Genomic DNA, 25,053 nt, shown 5'->3' on the forward strand with positions numbered 1-25,053 from the left:
AGAAAAAAAATTAAAAACAGACTTTCATGTGGATGAAATCTGCATGACTGTGAATTATTCATTAGAGCATACATGTGCGTGGCTGAGGTCAGGTCACCATATTCATATGCTGTCAGTGAGCAAGAAAACAAGAAAATGTGTTGCAGGCATATAAATGCATAATAGAGCTGAACTGCAGCTGACAAGGTAAGAAATTCAATGGTGGACATTTTTCAAGTTTAGCACTCTTTATCTAGTAGTTTTATTATGCAACTATTTTCCTATAATTCCTTTTCTTACAAATCATAATAACTGACTGTTTATTCTAAATAGTGAGAAAAAATGGCTTGTTATTTTGAAGTGAAGAAATGGAGTACTGCAATAAGACCATGATGATGTCTGATTTTCAAATTAATCTTTTAGAAAAACTGATTGAATCTTTCACAAATTATTTTGAATGATTATTTTGTGAATTCAACCAAAACACACAGTTTTACAAAACTATTTTACATTTTGGTGAATTGGTGGAGAATTCATAACTCATACAAAGTCACGTTTTCATTGTGAAGGATAACCCATACTCTGAATTTGTCCTGCATTTATCCCTTCCAAGTTAGTGCACACACATTAGGAGTAGTGAGTAGTGAACACACACACACTGCAAACAGTGGACACACACCCGAGGCAGTGGGCAGCCATTTTTCTGTGGCGCCCAGGGAGTGATTGGGGGTTAGGTGACTTGCTCAAGGGCACTTCAGTCTTTTCCTGCTGGTATTGAGAATCGAACCTGCAATCTAAGGGCAACCAGTCTGACTCTCTAACCATTAGGCCACGACTGAGCCACGAAGGATATGGTTCTCATATCTTGAGTGTTCTGCCTCATGTGACCCCTCTCTTTAAATATATATTTTGAGCAAGAGGATGGAGTATATCAAATACCCCAAAATAGTAGTCATTATTCACAATATGGCTGCATTTCGTAAATTGCATAGCTCTTCTCCATCGAAAGTTAATTGTAATTCTAAATGCTGCCACTGATTATGAATTCAGTTTACCCTGCCGCACCACCAGAGAACATTTCCCATGCTTAATTCTTAAACCAGATGTTTATGAATTGTGATATTGGGCCTGTGCACTATTCCATCTGCTCTCAATTCATTTTCTTTATGTCTCATATGAATTGTACACCCGTGGAACTGACGTCACAGACCTTTTATCGCATGCCAAAACATTACACGATGAAAGAAACCGAATCTATTATCCAGATCGTTTTGTTTTGAATTACAGCGTCTCCAAGTGCTGGTAAGAATTCCCTCTGTATTAAGGCCAATAGATGGTGTGCTCTGAATGTGTAGATGAGTGGCGTAATGGTTTTTGAAGTGCTGAGTTTGAAAGTGTGCAGGATTTTTAATGCAATGTATCAGGAGGCCAAAATGGACTGAGCAGAGTGGAAGACTGATCATGTGACAAGCAAACCATTAACATTCAGTCTTCTAAGAAATCTGGAACTGGTTTAGAGCAACTGAAAGTGGTCAAACCATTCGTATCGGCGCAAAACACACAGACAGACACACACACACACACACACACACACACCTTTCTGTATTGAATAAAGAGGGACCAATTAAAGATACATTTTCAGTAGAAGCAACATGTTGCCTCTTTGCTCTGAATGGCTGTAATTGGTGCCTGAGTAGACCGTCAACCAAACAATTTTTTTTAAACAGGCTCTGCTTTAATAACCCATTTGTCCTGCATCCATAGCATGTTTTTGGCAAGACTACACATGAGAGCAGAGATTGTATGCCGCTGACGCCAAGCACAATTGTAAGTATGTGAACAGACTTTTCTGGAGCTAATTGGAAGGCGACTGAGGCTAATCAAGCCCTGGGTTCATAGCCAAATATGACTGGTCTTTTGGGCCTTTGACCCAGTGTTGCACAAGGGGAGAACACAAAAGGCTATTTATTAAGTCAGTGCAAAATTTAAAGAGCCAAAAGACCAAACTAAAGACATATATCTAAATCATTTATGAAATGTTCTGCAACTGAGATTACCAGGCTAAATCGTTTTTTTTATAAGTTATAATGCTCATCATAACTGGTAGTTTTTCTTTTCTTGGCATCCATTTTTTTTTTATATATCTTACTCTAGATATTACAGTCCTCCTTGGTTCACTAAACAGGTCTGAGAGTATGGTTAAATCTGTGGGAAGTTTTGGCTAATACAGAATCATGCTTAAACTATTGTTTTTGATATTTAAAAAAATAGGCCTACTCAATTAGCAAGTTTGAGAGGCCACATTCTTCAGTTTTATATAAAAAGTAATTAACAAAGCTCACCTGTCTCTATCATCTACCTTGCTCATTAGTGGTCAAACTTGGAGCCTTTTAGCATATAATACAGTGTCTAGCAGTGTCAACGAAAACCTATGCTAAAATTCAACAGTGATGCTTAATAAACTTTGATGTTATGTGGCATACCCACATAATTGCTACACTCATGTTTGTTTCAGTGCCCTGCAGTTATTCAATCTGCAATAATAACAGGTTTTGATGTGTGTACGCTTGGTCATATTTGAGAGGAGGAAAATGATTTTAAAACAGATGAAGACAAGAGTAACCACAAGATTGAACCACTTAGACAAACAAACTGACACATGGTAAATTAAATTGTGATGGTGCTTCAGGGGGGCATGTTTTATGTCACATCTGAGATTAAATGTTAATGTATGATATCAGAGTTTAAGTGATTAAACAATCTTCTGTGTAAGTGGTAAATTATATTGTAGCAATTAAGTAATTCAAAGAACTTGGGTTAGTTGTTAAAAAAAATGTATATCACGGTATTTTTAAAAATTATACCGGTTTCACAGTATGACCACATTTTCTACTGATTGAGGGAGGAAATACAGTGGGGGAAAATTGGGATGGGAGAAAACCTGCTTTAAAAAAAGAAAAAAAAAAGATTTTTTTTATCTTTTGTGTTCCTCCGAGAAACTTTGCGTTCCCTCGCAAAGATATTTGCGTTCCCTCGCAAAGATGTTTGCGTTCCCTCGCAAAGATGTTTGCGTTCCCTCGCAAAGATGTTTGCGTTCGCTCGCAAAGATGTTTGCGTTCCCTCGCAAAGATGTTTGCGTTCCCTCGCAAAGATATTTGCGTTCCCTCGCAAAGATATTTGCGTTCCCTCGCAAAGATATTTGCGTTCCCTCGCAAAGATATTTGCGTTCCCTCGCAAAGATATTTGCGTTCCCTCGCAAAGATATTTGCGTTCCCTCGCAAAGATATTTGCGTTCCCTCGCAAAGATATTTGCGTTCCCTCGCAAAGATATTTGCGTTCCCTCGCAAAGATATTTGCGTTCCCTTGCAAAGATATTTGCGTTCCCTTGCAAAGATATTTGCATTCCCATGTAAAAACTGTTGTGAGCTCGGACAGACACTTCCTGTTTAATGTCCTGCTGGCAGTGTTTCAGACAGCTCCGTACATTAATAATGAAGCGTTTCATAGTGTTTGAACTTGCACTCAAATATAAAGAAATGCAGTTAGTGCTTAACTCAAGGAGTTCAGTAGCTAAAGTTGGCAATATATTCACAGATTCGAACTTCCCGGATCAATATTCGTTAGCTAAACGTTTGTTAAACACAAATGACACCTATTTACAATCATAGTAACGTAGACAACGAACTACAACCCAATTTCCAGGCCCTTATTTGGACTTGTCTTTCAACCGCCTGCTTAGAGACTCATTTATATTATAAAGCTCGTTTTGAGGAAAGTTGGGTTGTAGCTCCGTGGGAATGCAAATATCTTTGCGAGGGAACGCAAAAGTTTTGAGAGGGAACGCAAAAGTTTTGAGAGGGAACGCAAATTACTTTGCAAGGTAAAGTAAAAGTTTGCGAGGGAACTCAAATATATTTGCCAGGGAACGCAGTTTCTCGGGGAACGCAATTTTTTTTGTTTAATAAGTCTACTATCCCAAATTTTTTCCACCACCTCGTCTCTTTAGTGGCTCTGTAGCAAGGCCCCACAAAATGATGCTGATTACAAAGAGGTGCCAGCAGGAGGCGCTTTAGGAGCAGCAGAAATAGAGGTTTCCATGGTAATGGCTGTACACAAAGCAGTGCAGCGCTCATAAACCCTGGTTTATCAGGAAAGATAAAGATTAAATTAAAATAATATCGAAACTTTTCTAAAGACAGTCAGTTCCCTTCAAAGATACATTCATATAAATGTCAAAGCCTTTTTGAAAATCTATATGTGGCGGGCAGTGTTAATATTGTGAAGCAATGTATGGGAAACACTGTAACATAATTTGACAGCTATCAATTATAATTTAACCTATTCATCTTCACCGTCATGCTTAACACACACAGCTGTTCCTCACCACAGTGCAACATTGAAAAGGGACCCCTCTCAAACAGTGTTGCACTGCGCCGTATTCCGAACGTTGTTTAAGCGGCATACACCAGTATTGCGGTATATAAAAAATTCATATCATAACAAAAATAAATACCAGTTTTCGGTATGAACCGTTAATTGGTACGTTTTGTCGGGGCGAGAAGAAATATAGAGCATCATCAGCATAACAGTGAAAACCAATGTCATGCTTCCTAATGATATATCCTAAGAGTAGCATGTACAGGGTGAACCGCAACGGTCCTAGTACTGAGTCTTGGAGTACTCCATACTGAACTTGTGATCAATATGACACTTCTTCATTTACTGCTACAAACTGATAACGGTCAGATAAGTATAATTTGAAGCATGCCAATGCAATTCCACTAATACCAACATAATTTTCAAGTATTCAAAAGAATGTTGTGGTCGATAATATCAAATGCATCACTAAGATCCAATTACACTAATAAAGAGATACAATCACGATCGGATGATAACAGCAAATAATTTGTGAATAAGATATGGTCTAAATCCTGACTAGAAATTCGCGCAGATATCATATCTTTCTAAAAAGGAACAGTTGTTGGGATACAGTCTTTTCTAGTATCTTTGACAGAAAAGGAAGATTCAAGATTTTACCATGACTTATTCTGTAAGATAAAGCTTTCGGTACGTATAATGACAAATATGAATTATTGTCCATGAACCCTATATTATTCTGCGGACACAACTTAGACAGCCAGCCATTGAATGAGGATAGTCTGCTAAGTATCTCATCACTCTGCGAACAGGAAGAGGGGCAGAGCATATTACAGTGTCTAACATAATACTTGTGAGTTCACACACCTCTTTAATGTTAATTTTAGTGATCTGCGACTGGGTAAAGTCAGACATTATTAGTGCCGACGTAAATAATAATCTTAGATAATTTACGATTAGCATTAGCCAGCCCTTTTAAATTTGCTTTAATGTCAGGTGCCCTGGCTCCCATCAAACATGTGACTATGGTGGCTGATGTCTCTATTTTCACGTTCCGTGTAATAGAATCGCCAATAACTAGTGCACTTTCAACGGGAATTCCCAAACAGGTGCGTCACTGAGTGGGGAGAACCTGCTTGATGTTCTAATCGGAACAGAACCGCTGTGTTTTGTCCCGCGACTATGCCGTCTCACAGTCATTCAGTTGCCCTCCTGCACGGGCTCTACAACCGGAACCAAACAATGTACAGGGTTCGCTAGGCTAGTTGCATCCAAAGCAGTATCTAAAGCCCTTGCATTCTTACTATCCTCTAATAAAGTTTGGATGCGTGTCTTTAATTCTGAAATGTTCTCCGTCAACCTTACTATCTCCCTGCATTTATCACATGTGTAATCCTCAGCACTGACAGAGAAGGCTAAACTATACATATGGCTGACAGTGCAAGTGACAATAACAGGAGAAGATGACATGACTCACCGTGTTTGTTGACAAACCCTACTCACCACAGTTGTGTAATGGACTAAAAGGCGAGCGTGCGAGAGAAAAAAGACGACAAGAACGGATGGCAGGTTAAACAGCCAGGTGAAATGCTAGCGCGTTGTGCTAGTGAAAACGATTTAGATTAAAGCTAGCGATGTCAGATACATTTGACCGACAATATTAGATAATATCAGATATATTGTGATGATTAAGTTATATTAAGCAATATAAACAGCAAATAAAGATAGAGAATAGAGATTAAAACAATGCTATATGGAGCAACAAACACAATCCACTCAGGCAGACAGGAAACCGCTGTGCAACAGTAAAAAACGGTCCAGTCTTGAGTGTTACATTAGGTCATAAGCAGCTATTATTTCCCTCTCAGGCGCCATGTATTTGACTCTGGAGTCAGAGCTGTCAGACAGTCCGGGAGGCCTCATTGAGAGGGATTACTGCTATTAAAAAGGGGGTAAAAATAGGTGGAGAGGACCTAAAAGAGACCCACAGTCCGATTTATTCAGTGGCTTTCTTACTGTATGGCCAGTGCTGTATTTATATATAATTTAGATTTGATATTGGCCTATGGAACAAAAATTTGTTCCAAAAAAGTTCTAAAAAAATTTCAGTTTTAGGTCAACAAGTTCTGATCCTATGACAGTGTTTTATTATCAACATTCACTGTAAACCAATACATTTTCTATTAAGGTCCCTTGGTTTTGGAAAATAAAATCCAATACTGTTAAGAATTGCTTTATTTGTAGTGGCTTATCTTAATCATAAGTTTACAAATACTTTAGTATCAACAGAAACCCATTCATGAAAACTTCCCATTCATGAACATTGAATAACTGCCTCTATCTACCATCTAAAGGTCGTTTGACTTCCCTGTGTCTCTTTTTAGCACAATGTGATGATGAATGAATGTTTACTAAACTCTTACAGAGTTGCTATTGTGCAACAGTGGTCCTTTGTAAGGAAGCCTGCTGTGCTATAAATTAAAGGACCAGCACTCTTCTCAGAGACTGGAATGGAATTAACTTGAACACTATAGTATTTCACTTCTCTAGACATGTCTGTCAAATGCCTTAAAATGAGTTCTGCAGCCAGACGAATGAACTCTCTTGGTGACAATGTGACAGCTTTCAGACGGTATAATCTCAAAGTCAAAGATGACAATATAGAATGTTTATAGAAAGGCTATCTTAAAAAAAAAAGTTTTATAACATCCTAAAAGCTCTTAATTCCACAGATACTACTAACTGGTAGGTGTATTCACTAATGGCGCTTTTCCACTGCATGGTACGGTACGGTTCGGTACGGCACGGCACGCTTTGGCGCTTTTCCACTGCATGGTACGGTACGGCTCGGTTCGGTACGGCTCTCTTATGGCGCATTTCCACTGCATGGTACGGTACGGTACGGCTCGCTTCAGCTCGCTTTAAATGGTACCACCTCTGTTGAGGTTCCAAGCGTACCGTACCGATACTAAACGTGACGTGAAAACACTGCAGATCACTGATTGGTCAGACAGAATCGTCACTTCAGCGTCATTGTATATTTGCTACACGAGACACTAAACCCGCTATATTTAAATAGCCAGACAACAGCAAACGCGGTAGCACCTGTTTTTAGAGTTTTTACTTGACAAAAAAAGTTCAAAAAAATCAAACAAGAAATGGCTGAATCGTGGTCAGTGGACGAGGTGCAGACGTTCCTCTCGTTGGTTGCCGAGGAGCGGAAGTAGCACAGCTCTTAGCCGCACACGGCTACCACCAGACATACAACTTAACGATCAGTCCCACCCACTTTGAAGCGGTACTAACTGCAGTGGAAAAGCAACCGAGCTAAAGCAAACCAAACCGTGCCGTACCGAGTTGAGTCGTACCACGCAGTGGAAAAGCAAAGCGAACCGAACCGCTCCACGCCGTGTTGAACCGTACCGAACCGAACCGAGCCGTACCATGCAGTGGAAAAGCGCCATAAGTTGCTTCAGAGGCAAAAGGTACTGTAAGTGTTACATACAACAATGCAACAATAATAAAACAATACATTGACATTTACTTTTGATACTTAAGTAAAAGTACTGTACAAAAGTACTCGTTTTTTAAAAAGTACTTAAGTAAAAATTGGTCTTTAAAACTTTTACTTGTAATGGAGTAATATTTGAGCAGTAGTATCTGTACTTTCACTCAAGTAAGGAAGTTGTGTACTTTGTCCACCTCTGGTGAAAGCACAAGATGTTGAACCCTGAAGCAGATGGGCTACAGCGGCAGAAGACACACCGGGTGCCACTCCTGTCAGCTAAGAACAGGAAACTTAGGCTACAATTTGCACGGAATCATTAAAATTGGACAATAGAATATTAGAAAAATCTTGCCAGGTCTGACGAGTCTCGATTTCTGCTGTGATATTCAGAGAGTATAGGGTCAGAAATTGGGGTAAACAACATAAAAGCATGGATCCATCCTGCCTTGTATCAACAGTTCATGCTGCTGGTGGTGGGGTGTAATGATGTAGATGGTGTTTTCTTGGCACACTATGGGCAACTTAGTACCAACTGGCATCATTAACGCCACAGCCTGTCTTAAAGTATTGTTGCTGACCATCATGTCCATCCCTTTATGACCACAGTGTACCCATCTTCAGATGGCTAATCCCAGCAGGATAACGCACCATGTCACAAAGCTCAAATCATCTCAAACTGGTTTCTTGAACATGACAGTGAGTTCACTTACTTAAAAAACCTCCACAGTCACCAGATCTCAAACCAATAGAGCACCTTTGGGACGCGGTGGAATGGGAGAGTCGCATCATGGATGTGCAGCCGACAAATATGCAGCAACTGGTTGATGCTATCATGTCAATATGGCCCAAAATCTCTGACGAATGTTTCCAGCACCTTTGTCCACAAAGAATCAAGAAAATTCTAAAGACAAAAGTGGCAACAACCAGGTGTACCTAATAACTTAATGACCATCCTGTGCCTGTCTGATGATTTGCACCTGTGGGACACTAAAACACAGAGGTCAGAGAGCCTGTGATATCTGTGTTAGCTGCTGCATAGGGCCTGTCCTTACAAGCTCATCTCTCTCTTTACTTTGCCCTTATAGCTGGTTTTCCCAAACAGGAAACTCAAATGGTTGGAATGCTTGCTGAGGTGAAGTGGCTAATTCTCATGGGATCAATCCCAAATCATGGTCTAACTCCTTCTCCTTGAATCCCATGCTGCATTTCAGATTTTAAACATCTGGACAGTTTAAGTAAAGTAACAGCCCTGCCATCTCGCCACTCAGAGGCTTATACTGGGATCATACACAGATCATTATCATACAGTCTAGACTCCAGTATCAAGGCTACTCAACATCTACAAACAGGCCTTTAATGTAAATGGTTATGGGCTGGCTTTGAATTTTGCCCTGATATGGCACACTAGATCTGTTGTGTAGTTTAAATCAAATCGCTCCCTTACAGGAAGCTTGATGCATGGAGATCTGAATAATGTCAGGAATGCAGATGATGGCGAGCGAATACACAAACAAAAAGCAAGCGAGCCATTACCTTCGGAACTTGTTGCGTCATTAGCGACTCAAGCGCGAGTTGGTCCGATTAGGATTTGGCATGGAAAATGGAAGTGCAGAGGAAGAGGAGGTATTTCCGGAGCCTTATTAATGTGTCAGGTGCAGGGCAAATCTTCACTCTGATGAAAGAAAAAAATGAGGCATTATTACAGTTGAGATGTTAAGAGACTTTCTGGTTATAAAGGTTGTCAAGATGTGTTTCCAGCACCTGACCTGGGTTTAATCATAATCCTAAAGTAAAGAGAGCATACAGAATTATGATCAGAGATCTTTTGAAAAAGAATCCACATTTACAAACCTTCCACAACTGTACCCTCTCCAAGTAACACAAGCAGCTAAAAGTGTGACAAATTGGACTGACTTTGTTTCTCATGATCTTGAAAAACCTTTTGATCTGAATCCATATGCTTTAACACATTAAATGATGTGTGTGTGTGTGTGTGTGTGTGTGTGTGTGTGTGTGTGTGTGTGTGTGTGTGTGTGTGTGTGTGTACGAATTTCCCATGCATCTATAATAAAAGCTTAATTATATTATTGTTGTTATTTGTCACTGTTATATTTTTAATGGTTGAGTTGGACCACATAGATAAGCAACAGCAAATAAATGCCCATTTGGAAACTCCTTTAGTACGGTCAAAATTCTAAGATAACTTGATTTATTTTATTGTTCCACACTTTTAGTCAGTGAATCCTTCCATTTGTGTTATTTTATATTTGAAGACTTAAGAAAAAAAAGTAATAATAAAGAATTTTGGTGAGTTCAAGTTTTTGACTGGTAAGCTGGTAAACTGATTGACACTTGAAACAGAGATGCTAATAGAGAGAGAAACAGCTGTCTAAGCCAAACTGTCATGGGCACATTATTTTAGGCTTCGAGTCTCTTTGAAGTCCTGTCAGTCACAGTGTGAATGAATAACTCCTCAACACTAGCTTATTCCATCACCCCCAGTCGACTTCAGACCCTTTAGTGCTACATCTGTTATCTCTTCCTATGATGTCACAGTTGGAAAAAAAAGAAGATGATTAATGAAGTTAAAACGGTTTTGCAGTCTCAGCACTTCTCCGGTTCATTGCGGAGTTCATGGTTTATCTGAACTCAAGCGCCCTCTTGTGGGGAAAAAAACGAATTAAAGCAGTTTTAGGGTGTTTTCAAACATAGAAACACTTCTGTTTGTGTGTAATGTTTTTAATCTGATAAAATTTTATTTTATGTGTCTTCACACTTCAGATTCTGAATGTGAACATGAACAATGAACATTTTCTTTTAGTTGAATTAATTCATGTATTACGACTAAACAACATTATTTGAATAATTGTATACTTTCTTGTATGTCTTGAGGCGGTTACTGCACTGTTTTTCTTCATACAGGGTTTAAGCTCAGCCATATATCCAAAATGCACAGGAGACCTCAATTACACCAATAATTAGGCTGTGCTTAAAGCCCATTACTGCGACTGCCGCATAGGTTGATGAGGAATAGCGGCCCCACTGCGAGGAAACCCCAGATGTCCATCGCCAGGGGAGTTTGGATGAAGGATTGAGAGAAAAGGGACAGCACAAAGTCCCCAGCCCTGATAAACATGACCCCTCTGCACTTCCTGCAAGAACAAGACTTTAACGGTACATTGTGTGCCAATGTTACAGAAAGCACGCGTCATGAAAAAAGTTGGCCTTCTTCACCTTACAACTCCTCCTTTTTAACACATTAAGGAGTGTAATGAGTTTCCAAAAATCTCTGGTGTGTGAAATTAGTACAACAATCTCTAATTGGGGTCTTAAGGGGGTTCAGGTTCATTTTTGTAATAACTGTGATATGAGCTTTACTCAAGGATATTTCTAATTTTGTTGTGGTACGGCTTCAAAGGGTGTGGGGCTAAATTTAGTTGGAAAACACTCTCACAAGACAAATAATCTGATTTTGTTCCCACACATCAGAACGAACTCTGCACTGCACACCCTAACGTAATCTGACCATGTTTTGAACTTCACGAGACTGCTTACCGATGCTCCACCTCACAGAGTTTTCTGTTCTACCGCCACGGTGCTATTTTTTAAATCAATTTTTTTGTGAATCAAAAGCATACAACGTAACCAGCATATTCTGAATCCTGAACGAATGATTCTTCGAGCCGGTTCTTTTTGGAGCATCAAACATAAGGAGAGTAGTCAGACTCCTGAACAAAAATGACTCACAGGAGCTGGTTCTTTTTAATGAATCGAAAACGTACAACGTAACTCCCAAAACGAACTTCGCTTCGGCCTGATTTTGTTCGAAATGACGTCACATCAGTTCGTTCTTCGATTTCGTTTGAAGTATTCGAGGTCTTAAAGGGATAGTTCACTTTGAAATAAATTTTTGATATGTTTTAGCTTACCTCAAGGGCATCCAAGATGTAGGTGTCTTTGTTTCCACAGTATTTTCAATTTTGATATGTTTAGGTCAAACCGTTGTTGTCTGACAGTCATACCATGCAGGTCTATGAGGTCCACCTCAAAGAGCATGCACAGAGAAGTCCAAATTAAACATGAATTAATGACTCGTAAATGTAAGTACACATTGATGGCCTAAGACACGAAACGAGCGGTTTGTGTGAGAAAACGAACAGTATTTATATAGTTTTTACCTCTTGTAACACAGCCATGTCCAAGAGATCTGAGGGCGCGCGCGCTTCCTGGTGTGTGACGTGTGCGCAGACTGATGCATAGATGTATACACTAGATGTCGCCTTGGCTACGGCAGTTCATTGGAACGAATGAATGGGGGAAGCGCCCGCGCCCTCAGATCACTTGGACATGGCTGTGTTACAAGAGGTAATGACACAGAGTATTTTTTTGTGTGTGTGAAACAAACACACTGTGCAAATTGCTGTGTTCATAGGGCATCACGTAGTTCACAGTAGGAGCATACTTACTTTAGGCCTATAATAATTAGGCCCCTACTGTGAACTATACTGTAAAGAATGTATTTAAATGACATTAAATGAATGATATCGTTTAATTTATGCATGGTTAAATACATTTATTTTATTACAGTAAAGTCTGAAAACACATTTTTCAAGAACTGTTTTATATACAGTTTGTTATTGTTGCGCACTAACGGGAAGGGAGAGCACTTCTATTGTAAGTGTCGCTACATTTAACAAGTAATGCATTCTATGATACTTTCAAACAGTAATATGATAAAAGGATAACATACTGACAGACCACATCCATAGATAAATTGACACTTGCAGGTTAACTATGACTTAGGTTTCCGATCCAGTAAAACAACATTCTAAAGTGAAGCGTACACTCGGAGGTGAGAGTCAACAGCACAACTGCTTAAACCCACGTGTCATGCGGCTGTGCCTTTTTAGAGGAATAATAAATAAAAAAACACCCAGCGAAAATTACACACTGACATTTTCAGAGAAGCAGAACTTGTTACACAAATACGCAAACAAACAAAGCCAAAGCATAGCTAAGGTCTCCAAATTGCTATGTGTGTAACCATCAAATTACAAGGCAACATTATAGTTTATGCAGCAATAAAAACCGTAATTATGTATTGTGGGTTCATAAATTGGTTAGATCTCAAATTTAGGTCGCTGCTAGATGCTAAATACCTTTCTGTTAATTTGCTCTCTCTTTCATTTCCTTTGATATGCTCATTGTGGTGAAATAAACCCCCTGAAATAATAGGGCCCTTGATTGAGACACACTGCCAAAGCACACCAAGCATATCGAGTGAAATATAAATATATATATATTCTCGTAAAAATTATAGCATAATGGCAATAATGAAACATTCATAATCATAAGGGAAGAGTTCAGAAACCAAAATGGCTTTCACAGAGAAAGTCTTGACCTCTGGGTTATACTCACTCATTTAGGTTTTTGTTTGAGGCCCCTTTTAATAGTTAAACACTTTTTAATCTTTTTATATGAGCTCAAACTTTTCCTCTGGGAAAATGTGATGTAGCCTAGAGACGTGCAAACTTTTCTTTGTAGTTTTTGCGTCATGTCATGTATAGATTTACATCGCACTCACTTCAAAAGAGCTTGTGGTACCATTACTGCCGCATATACCTCAGTACTAATTGGCAGATAAATCTACACCAGAACTAGTGTAACCACTATGACCACTCCTATTTTCACAATAAGGAGGCTTCACTAACCAAACAAACTGAATTTACAGCAGATTTCAATCTAAATTCATCATGGGTTTTATCAACAAAACAAAAAAAGATTGAGTGGCAGTTGTTGACATTCTCTCTGCCTCAACCTAAATGGCCAGGAACAGAGTGATGCTGCCGATTATGTAAGTAGCATTGTGTTCAGTGAAGTAAGATTACAGAATTTATGAAAGCAATGTCAGATCCTATTTGGCCCGATGCTGTGCTTGCACATTGGAATCACTGACAGAGGCAAAATGAAGTTAATTAGGTGCAGGACTGTTCCAGCAGTGTGCTCACTGAACTGTGGCTGTGGGATCAGACTTCACTAATCCAGGTTTGGGAGGGAAAACGTGGGCCTCTGTGCTTCAGAAAGGCTTGTGGCTCTAGGTTGGCCGTGGTGCAAGTCTTTGGGGAACCGAGAAGGAACATATAGAGAAAAAATGGTTTGAATGGGTTTAAAAAGAGTAGACTAGTTTTACTTTTTTCTGAAAAAAAAAAAAAAAAACAATACTCTGTACAATGGCCATACACAGCAGTGACAATTGCATTAAATACAGTAGTGAATCCCTTAAATTATCATTCCGTGTGTAGCCAATGGATGAGCCTTATTATTATAATATTTATTTACTAAAGTATTGTTGTTTCATTCATTTAAATAAAATGATGAACAACATCTGAAATTCTAAAATACGTAAAATGTGGTTTTGGATAATGCTTGACATCTGTCTTAGGCATTTAGCATGTTATCCAGGCCATCAGAGCCATTTCACGCCTGTGAGTTGTGCGTTCACCCATCCAGTTATAATTTTCAGTTGTGTGTTGGAAAATGTTAGAAAAACAGCAGCAATGTTTTAGCAAAAATAAAAAAAACACATTGACGTGGGAGAGAACCCCTCCATCGACCTGCAGGTATTAGTTCACTTTTTTTGGACATTACATTTTTTTAAGGTTTTTCAATTCTAAGGTTTTTTTAATTTTAAGGTTTTAAAATTCTACATGTAACATGAGAAATTGTATTTATATAAGAACAGTTACTGTAAAAGAATTATAGAAATGACAGTAACGTATTAAGTAATGATCTACACAGCACAGTCAACGTCAATGCATTGATTGCATTCCCTATATTTTAGTTTTAAAAGCCCTCCTTTTGCACATTGTTTAACACTATAAAAAAAAAAAAAATTATTCAAAGAATAATTTATGAAATAAACAAATTAATAGATTATCAAAATAATCATTAGCTGCAGCCCTACACATTATTATTGTCAACTAACCAATAATTGAGATTAGTGGATGCGTACATTAAATATTTATTGATTTACAAGTAAAAGTAAAAACACCCGTGGTTACACACTAAATGTTTGGCATTGGCATTTTATAATTTGATTTATGAAGCACCAATTACAAATACAAAAAGTTGCCACAATCTAATTGCATCATATCACACATAATCACCATTTCACAGCGTTAATCATTCTTAAAACAACGTATTTTTATTGATAAACAGATTACATTTTACATGAGCGTCTTCTCTTTAGTACCACAGCGGAGATCCATTATGTGTTGTTCGGTGTGCTTCACGAGATTTAGATTCAGATTGGTGATTCAAAGATTGAATCATTCAGACCTCTTTGCGAACCAGTTTTAAAAGAACCAAACATAGCTTTTCTTGCTGTTATTTTCTGCGCTTTGCGTTTGCAAATGTAAAAAAAAAAGGGTCTGGAGAAATAATAAAGTATACATTTTTCTTTTTAAAATGTTGTGAAGTTAAAATCAATAAAAATATTTAGAATAGAAATTTTCGAAAACTGTTCTTAAAGGATTAGTTCACTTTCAAACAAATTGTTTCTGATAATTTACTCACCCCGATGTAATCCAAGATATCCATGTCTTTCTTTCTTCAGTCGAAAAGAAATTAAGGTTTTTGAGGAAAACATTCCAGGATTTTTCTCCATTTAAAGTCGGCATGAAATTAAAATTGACCCTATTTACTTTGTTAGCGGATATTACTAGTTTTGTGGTGAACAATTAATCCACGGAAAAAAATTGTTTGCCGAAGTTATCTTTAATCAAAGTCTGAAAAGTTACTTCCGGGTCTGGAATGGTTCTTTTTCTGATGACATAGGCTTGACGGCTTGGGTTGGTTAATCGCTTAACCACTCCCCTCGAACCGTTACTCTGCTATGGGCGAGAGATGGAGAGGAGGAGCGCTAAAGTAAAACCCTGCCCTCTGTTCAATATTCCGTTTCACTCGGAAATGCGTCACAACACTTGAGAAAAGTTGTTTGCGACTTCCGGTTCCAGACTTTAATGGACTTCAATGGCAACCAAATATTCCAATGTTCAAAGAAGGTTCAAATGTCCGTCTCAATGCAGCTTCAAATGCTCGACACAATCCCAGTCGAGAAATAAGGGTCTTATCCAGCGAAACGATCAGTTATTTTCACACAAAAAAAAAGTTCAAAAAGGTAGGGAAGGGCGAAAAACATCTAATTTTCTCCTCCAAATTCAAAATCGTCTGACATCTTTGTTTTAATTAATTTTTTTCGTGACCTTTTCAACATGATGACGTAATACGTGACGCATCTCAGAGATGGTACAAGACAGACAATTGTGGTTAAAAAGTATATATATGTATATATATATATTTATATATATATTTATTTTAGAAAATGACCGATCGTTTCGCTAGATAAGACCACTGATCTTATAATGATATACCATTATATAGATCAGTGGATAAGACCCTTATTTCTCGACTGGGATCGTGTAGAGACTTTGAAGCTGCATTGAGACGGACATTTGAAACTTCTTTGAACATGTTCATGTTTTTTCAATTGTTTTCAATGGGAACGCCGTATTTTTAGAACGCCAGGAGCGTAACGAGGCGCTGAGCGAGTATTTAACGCGCTGAGCGCTCAGCGTTTTTTACAGGTCGCCGAGAGTTGAAGAATGTTCAACTTTGGGTAAAACGCAGCGCTCATCACTGTCACTTTTTAGCCAACTGTCCAATCACAGTGGAGGAGGGGCGGGACTACACCGACCAAATGTCACAACATTCTTTTTTATACAGTTTTAAGCTGTTTCACAAAATTTCTAATCTTTTTGTTCATACAAATTTCAGTAGAAAAATGTCGTAAAAAAGTGGACATACCTGAGGGACACTTTCAAAAGAGAGAAAAATGAAGAGAAAGAGAGAAAGAAGTCAGGTTCAGGGACATCAGGAGGTAGTCGGAGGTGGAAATATATGTCCATCCTCAACTTCCTGGAGCCATACATTGCAGACAGGGACACCTCTAGCAATTTGAATACATCGTGTGATGAGGAGATCAGTGTTGTGGCTCTCCTTGAGTCTATGGTAACACCAGTGGAGGTAATGTAGCATGTTACGTGAACCTCAATGTTAAAGTGCTGCTACATCTGTTTTAATTGTGTAATAAGTGCTGCTATATCTGTACAAGTAATTGTATTGACATGTTAAATAAAAGGCAATTGTTGTTATTTCTTTCAAAGGAAGGAATCATTTTTATTAGTAGTACTAGGCTATACTTTATTTGTGTGTATATTCTGATTTGTCCCCCACAGATCAGATGAGAGCACACAGTCCCTGACCCAAACCCAGGCCAATACCACACCAGTGGTATATTATATTATTAATCTGTTTAGCTGTGTAAAATATAGCCTAGCTATTGTATTACTGAATAATAAATAGCCTACCTTGAAAAAAATAAGCAATGTTTTACCTCATTATGCACTGATGAATGTAACCAAGTAGGCTACATGTAGCATACAATTTTGAGGCACTTGTAACGTTACTGTATTTGAGCATTTTTTTTTCTGCCACTTTACTTCTAACGTTAATCCACTATATCAAGGAGACAAATACAGATTTTTTTTTTTTTACTTCACTGCATTTACTTACAAAAGACTTTGCATATTCAGCTTAATAATACAACATGTAACTTAAAATAAATTCGGAATAGCCTACTTTCAACTAACGTTATATGCACCTAACGTTATACCTCAGACAAAATGCAGAGACGTTCTTCCGAGCTGATGGCCACCCGGTAGTTTGTGTCTCTCTTCGAAATAGAAGGTCCGTGCTACCATCCCTTCATCCTAAGCAAGGGCCAGAGCAAGTACTCTAGATTGTGCCGTCATTTTTAGTAGCTACTATCAAACAAATGATCAGCGAATTGCGAAATCAGTTACAAGTAAACTGTGCCGCGTATCTGTATCATAGCAACGAAGCGTCTCAACTGAAAAAACGCTGCGCTGCCGAAACGCTCTCAAACGCTCACAGCTCTGCGTTTTCAGCAGAGCGCCTAGCGTTTTCAGCTGGCTAAAAACGCTTTGGTGGACACAGCCTTAACGAAACACATCCCCAACCTATACCCAACAAACATGCAAACTCCACACAGAAAGACCTCCTGGCTCATGCAAGGATTTGAACTGGGGAGGTGAAGGGCTCTCCGCTGAGCCACCCTACAAGAAGTCCCTGTTTTCAAGAGACGCACACATGGAGAGGAGGAATATCACACACATGATTTTTACTCACCCCAAGCACTCTGGCAGCTTTAAAGTCGACTTTCTTTCTCTCCATGTCCTGCTCTGCTTTAACCAGTTTCTCTTGCCCAGGCCAAGAATGTTTCCAGAGTAATTCGAGTAACATTTGCTACAAAAATAACAGCTGATCATTACACGTTTTGAAAAATACTATTCAATACAATGACATGCATTACAATGTTACTTTACAATCATGTTCTGTGACTCTTTTCTCTTCCTTCTCACCTGTTTCCATCAAATCCTCCAGCAAGATCTCTACCTCCTCCTTTTCTTCTTTCTTCAGAAGCCCACCAGAAGAGTGTGGCGGTATCAGTTGTCACCTTCTTTAAGACAAAACTAAACTAACAATTGCACGACTTACATAAATAAAAAATATTTTTAGACAAGTGAACATTTTTAAAAACAAGTGACCAGTCACATGTCATTAATTATTAAAAATCACTATATAAATCTTGCCAGAACCTAGTTTGGGTCTTTGCATTCTAATTTTTCAACCTGTCGTGTTTCTTGATCATAACTTACGGTACTCAAGTTTCTTTTCATCCCAATTTTCCTGTGGTGCCTGCAATTACAAAATCAAGAAACTAGTTAAAAACAGAATTAATTATATAATTTGAACAGATCTGTTGTTTATCTTGAAGCTACTGGACATTTACAAGCTAGAAAAAGGACAGCAGAAGGATTTAAAAAAATGTGTACAACAATATGTGCGTATGCATATACATTCACATTCAAGATAGTTTCGGTCAGACTCAAAACACAGACTGTCAATATTCGTTCAGAAGATTCATTAATCTCAACCAATGAAAAGCTCTTTCACGGGCCGCATTCGAGTGCTATAGTCAAAAGGACATAGGAGTCAGCACAAGAAGTATTCGTTCACTTAAAAGATGCAATGAATACAGATACACTATTGCTCATGATCGACCAACACACGCAGAGCAGTTCCTACTTCCTAATAATGCTGGCCTTGATAGACACCACTGCATACATATAGAAGGGGAATATATACCCTAACTGTGGTTGAAGATGATTATGGTGATAGAGAATCATATAGTACATGTAACATAGAGCTTATGCTGCTCTAATTGACTTACTGCTGATATCAAGAGTTGTTTACATTTAAATGAGCCTCAGCATTCTAACAACACAGTTGGTACAGCAACTGGAGTTGACATTTGAAATCAAAACAACTGTCCCTGAAATCTTGAAGTCTGATCATACGTGCTACACGCTCTTCACAACTCTTCAGTTGGGTAAGTTTCTTCAATTTGTCAAATTTGTTGAGTTGTTCTTGAGTCATCAGCATGGAGCAGCGTCGCTCAAGAAGAACCAGGGCTCGTCCCACACACCTGAGGGGATTCTTGGTGGAGGGCATCTCTTCCATTCAAGACCTTTCACAGCTGGCAGCTGTAGTCAAGCTAGATCACAATTACAGCTGCACCCCTGTGGAAGTTCAAAGACCCAGCGGTTTAGAAGAGCGTTACCTACTGAACGCTGCTGTCCTCCCCGACATCCATCCAGCAGCCTCAGTCTCTTCAGTGGACGTGGTGTGTCAGCAAGAAGAGCCTGTCTCCATCCATGGCTTCAGTGTGCAGGGCTACCAGGACATTTACAGTTCTGTGGTGGGGCCCATGGTGAAGACACGGTCTGGTCGGCACCGTCCCTACAGCCTTGATCTGGGACTGAAGATCAAGCAGCGGCTGTGGGAAACCCTCAACTGCCCTTCACTGGTGGAGACGGAGCAGCCTGACGGACGCGTCCTGATCACCGAGAGCTTCTCCACACCCAGCAGAAGCAGCTTCGCTCCACGAATCCATGTGGACATCAGTGAAGAGCCCCTGCCTGAGGAACCCAGAAGAAAGAAGCCCAGACACTGAGTGGTCAGTGTCACATGGAGGCTGGAGTATCACACAGCAGGGCCTGCGCATGTAAATATTGTATATATATTGTAGGCTATTATAGAGTAAGTTTTATAGTTTGATGAGTAAGTTTTTTTTTTTTTTTCATGAATATGTTTTTAGCAGACTGCTATGAGATGGTTTGGATGCTTTTGGTGATTTTGTTGTTATGCGGCTCCTCCTAAGTTGTTCTAAGTGGTTTTTAACGCATTGCTACATGGTTGTCACAATGTTTGGGGTGGTGTTGACGTGTTTGGCAAGGTTTTCTGAGAGGTTGTTAGCTTGTTGCTGTGCAGTTGCTGGACTTTCGGAGTGGTTTTGTTGCATTGATACGTTGTTGATAGGATGTTTCGAGTGGTTGGTTGATACGCGGTTGCCTTTAACAGTTAGGTTAGGGTAGGTTAGGGTCCCTCACACGGTTTGCAGCTTGACGTGCTGTGAGGGCTTGTGTGCATCAGTGATGCTGAGAGCTACGCCACTGGTACTTCACAACTACTGGTAGGGTCACCCATAGTGGACAGGTCTCAGCTGAGGTGCCAGACAGAGACAAACCACCTTCTGGACAGGAGAGGATTGGCCTGATGTTCTTGGCAGAAGATCACAGTCTTGTGACAGCGGCAACAACACCAGAATTACTTGTCTGGAAGAAACTTTAAATTGATTATGTGGAAGTCATCGATGGAACGATCAACACAAGAAGCAACTGTTGGAACAGAAAGAGGAAACACAGAATGGTAAAGGTGTACGACAAGGCTGCATTCCTTCTTCAGCACTCTTGTAACAGTGTCCAGCAGAGCTGCACGATTAATCGTTAAAAGATTACGATCTCATTTATAAATGACAGCGACTCGGCTGTGTATAAACCATTGACAAATACGATCACAGGTAACATTCTTTTGTCTTTTGGTTTAACATTCAGGTAAGAGTCTTTTCACACAGTATCATTATTTCTATTATAAATATTCAAATTATCACAGAAGTACTGGGATAAAAGTGTATTGTTCGGATATAAATAACTTACTGATGTCTATGGTAGTGATCAAAATTGAAATTAAATTGACGCATCAGATATAAAGATTGTATCAATTACATTGTTACACCACCAGGTGACGACAAGTGATTGTAAAAATATATATATATTTGTCATTGAATCATTAATTGAATCAAGAGATTCGTAAAAAAAAAAAAAAGCTTATTCATCCAGTAATGAAACAAGTCAAGTATGAGATGAATTCATTCAAACGGATTTATTTGTAAACATGTTAGATAGACTGCAGCAATTCACATTTTGTCAGACCCTCTAGTAAATTACATGTTATTTTAGTTGTCTATTCAGAATCATGGGAGAATCTATTTGAAACAAAAAATTGTGATTCTTTATTTATCAATAATTGTGCAGCTCTAGCGTACAGCCAATCAAATTTAAGGGCCGGTAGGCTAATTATATTATACTTTGTCGTTTCTTAAATGCTTCTATGTGTGCGTAAATATGGTATATTAGGTAAACATGAAATAAATCACTCCTGAAATTGTTTCTAAATTTAGGCAGTAGGCACACGATCATGTAATGCCATTAATTAGAGAAGTTAAAAATTATTTGAATACAACAACTTATATTTATTAACAGGTATCAAAGTAATCAAAAATTCATAAACCAGAGCTTAATAAAGCAAGTGATCTCTAACGCTCTCTAAAACGGGCATGTTAAACTAAAATAGTGCTATCAGTCAATTAAAATATTCAATCTATTATCACACATTGTCACAGATTTTGAAAGTGCTGAAATCTGAATCTATATTAAGCTAATTCTTATGAAAGAACACAAAATATGTAACAATGTTTTATTAACATTTTACACAAACAAAGCCTTACATAACATAAAACTAACATAAAAAATAAAATGTCCTGGAAAACTAAACCTATAAAACACTAAATTAAAACAATCACAGTGTGAAAAAAAAACAGCATCATACATTCATGTTTATGCATTTAGCAGACACTTTTTATAAAGCAACTTGGAACATGAAGAATATATCACAGAGCCAACCATATTCATTGTATGTTTACAAGACCAGGTTTATGGAAAAGCTAGATTAACAGAGTAGAGGTAAAATCATCAATCTAGGTTCAGTGAGGGAAACAGTAAGAGTGTAGATTATCACGTACCTGTCATTGCTGATGTCAACAGCTGCAACAGAATATGTGCAGCCATCTAGATATAGAGAAAGACACTTTAGACGTGACAAAAACATAATTATTTGAATAATTATTTGCATATTTAATTACATATTGTATCATTTTAGTCATTTTAAGAACTTTTTAATAATAGTTCTAGGGCTGATAATTGTATAAGCACGCATAAATAGGCTTGTCTATAGATAAACAGCTCAGTAGGTTTAGAAATGCAGCTTCATCTGCTCACTGTAGAAAAACCAAATAACTTCATGGAAAACGCAGGGTTTGTTAATAACCAGATTATAAGAAAAGGCTAGTTTGAAGTGGAAAAGAGCCACTAGACCCTGGCAAAGCCATGTTTTGTATAAGTGACATTTTCTCCCGTTTTACATCGCAGACCGGAAATATCTGCAAAAATGTAAGAAAACGTCACGTGATATTTGTCTTGCATATTCCTATTAATTTATTTTAGTAAAATTTTACTCGTGCACATAATTTATGACAATTGTAAAAGACTTGCAGCCAAATATTTTAAAAAATGTAGGCCTAAGTTAACGTTAGCTAAGTTACATCAATATGAAGTCAAAGTACAAACTATATGTTGCATAGGCTAACGTTATATGATGGCAGCTGTAAGTTAACGTTAACGTTATAACTGCCATCATCATAACCTGATCATAACTTATCCAGACAATTCATTTAACGCTGACAATTTCTACATAAAGTAACGTTACATAAAGAAATTGGTCGGTTTCGGTTAACTTAGCTAACTTAAGTTACATGTGTCTATGGTCGGAACTCGGAAGCAGCAGTAACGTTAACGTTAAGACACATTAACGATTTCAAGATTAACGTCATAAACATTACAGATAACATCTGAAGTAACAATTAATCAATACATACATTATAAAACTGAGAGGCTGCAAATCGGGTGATTTTAGGTCGATGTTTTGGCTGTAAGTAAATCGATCACCTCTCTCGATAGCAAAATAAAATAAAAAATGCAACTTTGAGAGAATGTCTAATAAGGGGAGAAGGTTCACTCTCGCTACACTTCCGGCTTCTGACTGGTTGCAGTTCCACTCTGATTCCACATGAGGGCGCTCACAGGACGAGTGCAGAATGAATGGAGGTCTATGGAGCTATATCCCTCAAAATCCACTATTCTCAAGATATAATTTTTTGTCTAGTAATTTGAATGTTGTATTCGAAAGGAGATGCAAAGAAATTGGACATTGCTGGGTGTTAGATTTTTTAGAGTCACTTATTTGCTTTAAAAAGTCTTTCAAAATGTCAATGACGTCATACACATCGTACGACCAGAGATACTGCTTTACGGCAATCCTTCAGTCACTGTGGTGCTTTCGCGCTCTGCACTTTATTTTCTCTCGAGGCATCGACAGCACAGCGGACACAGGTAAACACACGTGCTAGAAGAGTTTCTGCTAGAATACATTCTGTTCCCGCTTCGGATACCACGATGCCATCAAGCGGTATCTCTGGTCGTAACCAGTCCTTCACTGACCAATCAGCGTTCATTAGCATAATGCTAGCGTGTTATGGGCAACAACAACTCAACCTGTAAGAAATCGAAAGGACATAAGTACTCGTTCATTCAATTTTCGACCTATAACCCATGTTGAACTTGCCAAACCTACAATCAAATCTGAGATTTCTCAACGGCAATCGGCTGAAAGGGACACATTTAGCCGTCTAGCCCCATAGACTCCCATTCATTTTGCACTCGGGGGTGATCGCCCCCAGTGGAACTCTGGTGGAACTACAACCAAAATTCGGTACAATAGGACTTAATAGGGAGTGAACAGGCTCTCCGTAGACGGGCTCTGCTACAACTTTCTCGATAGCGATGGACGCTCGAACACTTCCGGTGGCCTGACGGCAGTTACAGATCAGTGCTTTGGTACCCGCTATTTTTATCTAGAACATTAGCCTACAGTAGCTAGTATTAAGTTTGTCTATTTTCTCAACGAATATTAATGAATATTAGAAATTATTTAAAAATAATTTAAATAATAATTATTTTTATATTTATAAAAAAAAGAAATGAAATATTCAGGGATTTACTTAATTCGAGAACTAGGCTACTGTATATATATATATAATAGCCCTATATAAATAATAATAATCATTGGGGGCTGAGCCAACGTTGCCATCATGTCCACAACTGTTTTTATTTTTGTACGCTATTGTTAAAAAGTGTAAACATTAAAGTTAAACAAAAATAGTTTTCACTTGAAATTACACAATAGGCTATTACTGTTTTTATTGTATTCTGATCAAATAAATGCAGCCAATCATAAGGTATTTTTTTCATAAGAGGTTTTTGCTAACCCGAAATTTTTGCAAAGTAGGCCTATATTCACACTTGATGTTTTTTAGGAGACCGCCTTATGTTTGTGTCTCTAATGTGTGTGAACATGTGAAGTGACAGTCTATGAGTGGGCCCAATGAGAGGTGAGAGGAGCACATTATCGCGTGACAGGAACACCATGGGGGATATGAGTAGGGCTGAAGAAAGTGGGGAGGTGTTCCGATTCTTCCAAATCTCTGCAGGGCACCTCCATCTCCAGCATTTTATCTTAGTCAATCTGCTGGAAAATAGGCTTTGAAGATTTGGCTTCTTTTTGCTAATAAAAAAAACTTAATTTCCTCCATTTCATTTTAGTTCAATGCATATGAAAGCAAGGGGTCATTTTAGCACCTGTTGATCATGAGCTTGTTTGAGAATTTGTGTAAAGATAAGCTTACTTGACTTATGTTTAAGTTTAAGAATGGCAGCACAAACAAATACACTTTTTTACTTTTATTTTTGTAC

At 38.4% G+C, this 25,053-nt stretch overlaps 1 long non-coding RNA gene across 1 annotated transcript; it reads right to left on the reverse strand.

The window, feature by feature from the left end:
* Window positions 1–20,148: 20,148 nt before the first annotated feature.
* LOC306996050 lies at window positions 20,149–23,282 on the reverse strand. The gene is made up of 3 exons (XR_013796988.1): window positions 23,121–23,282; window positions 22,209–22,254; window positions 20,149–20,745 (listed from the first exon to the last, which is right to left on the reverse strand). It is a non-coding gene; the product is annotated as an uncharacterized lncRNA (long non-coding RNA).
* Window positions 23,283–25,053: the final 1,771 nt, after the last annotated feature.

This window comes from Phoxinus phoxinus, assembly GCF_949152265.1.
Source record: "Phoxinus phoxinus genome assembly, chromosome: 3".
Classification (NCBI taxonomy): Eukaryota; Metazoa; Chordata; class Actinopteri; order Cypriniformes; family Leuciscidae; genus Phoxinus; species Phoxinus phoxinus.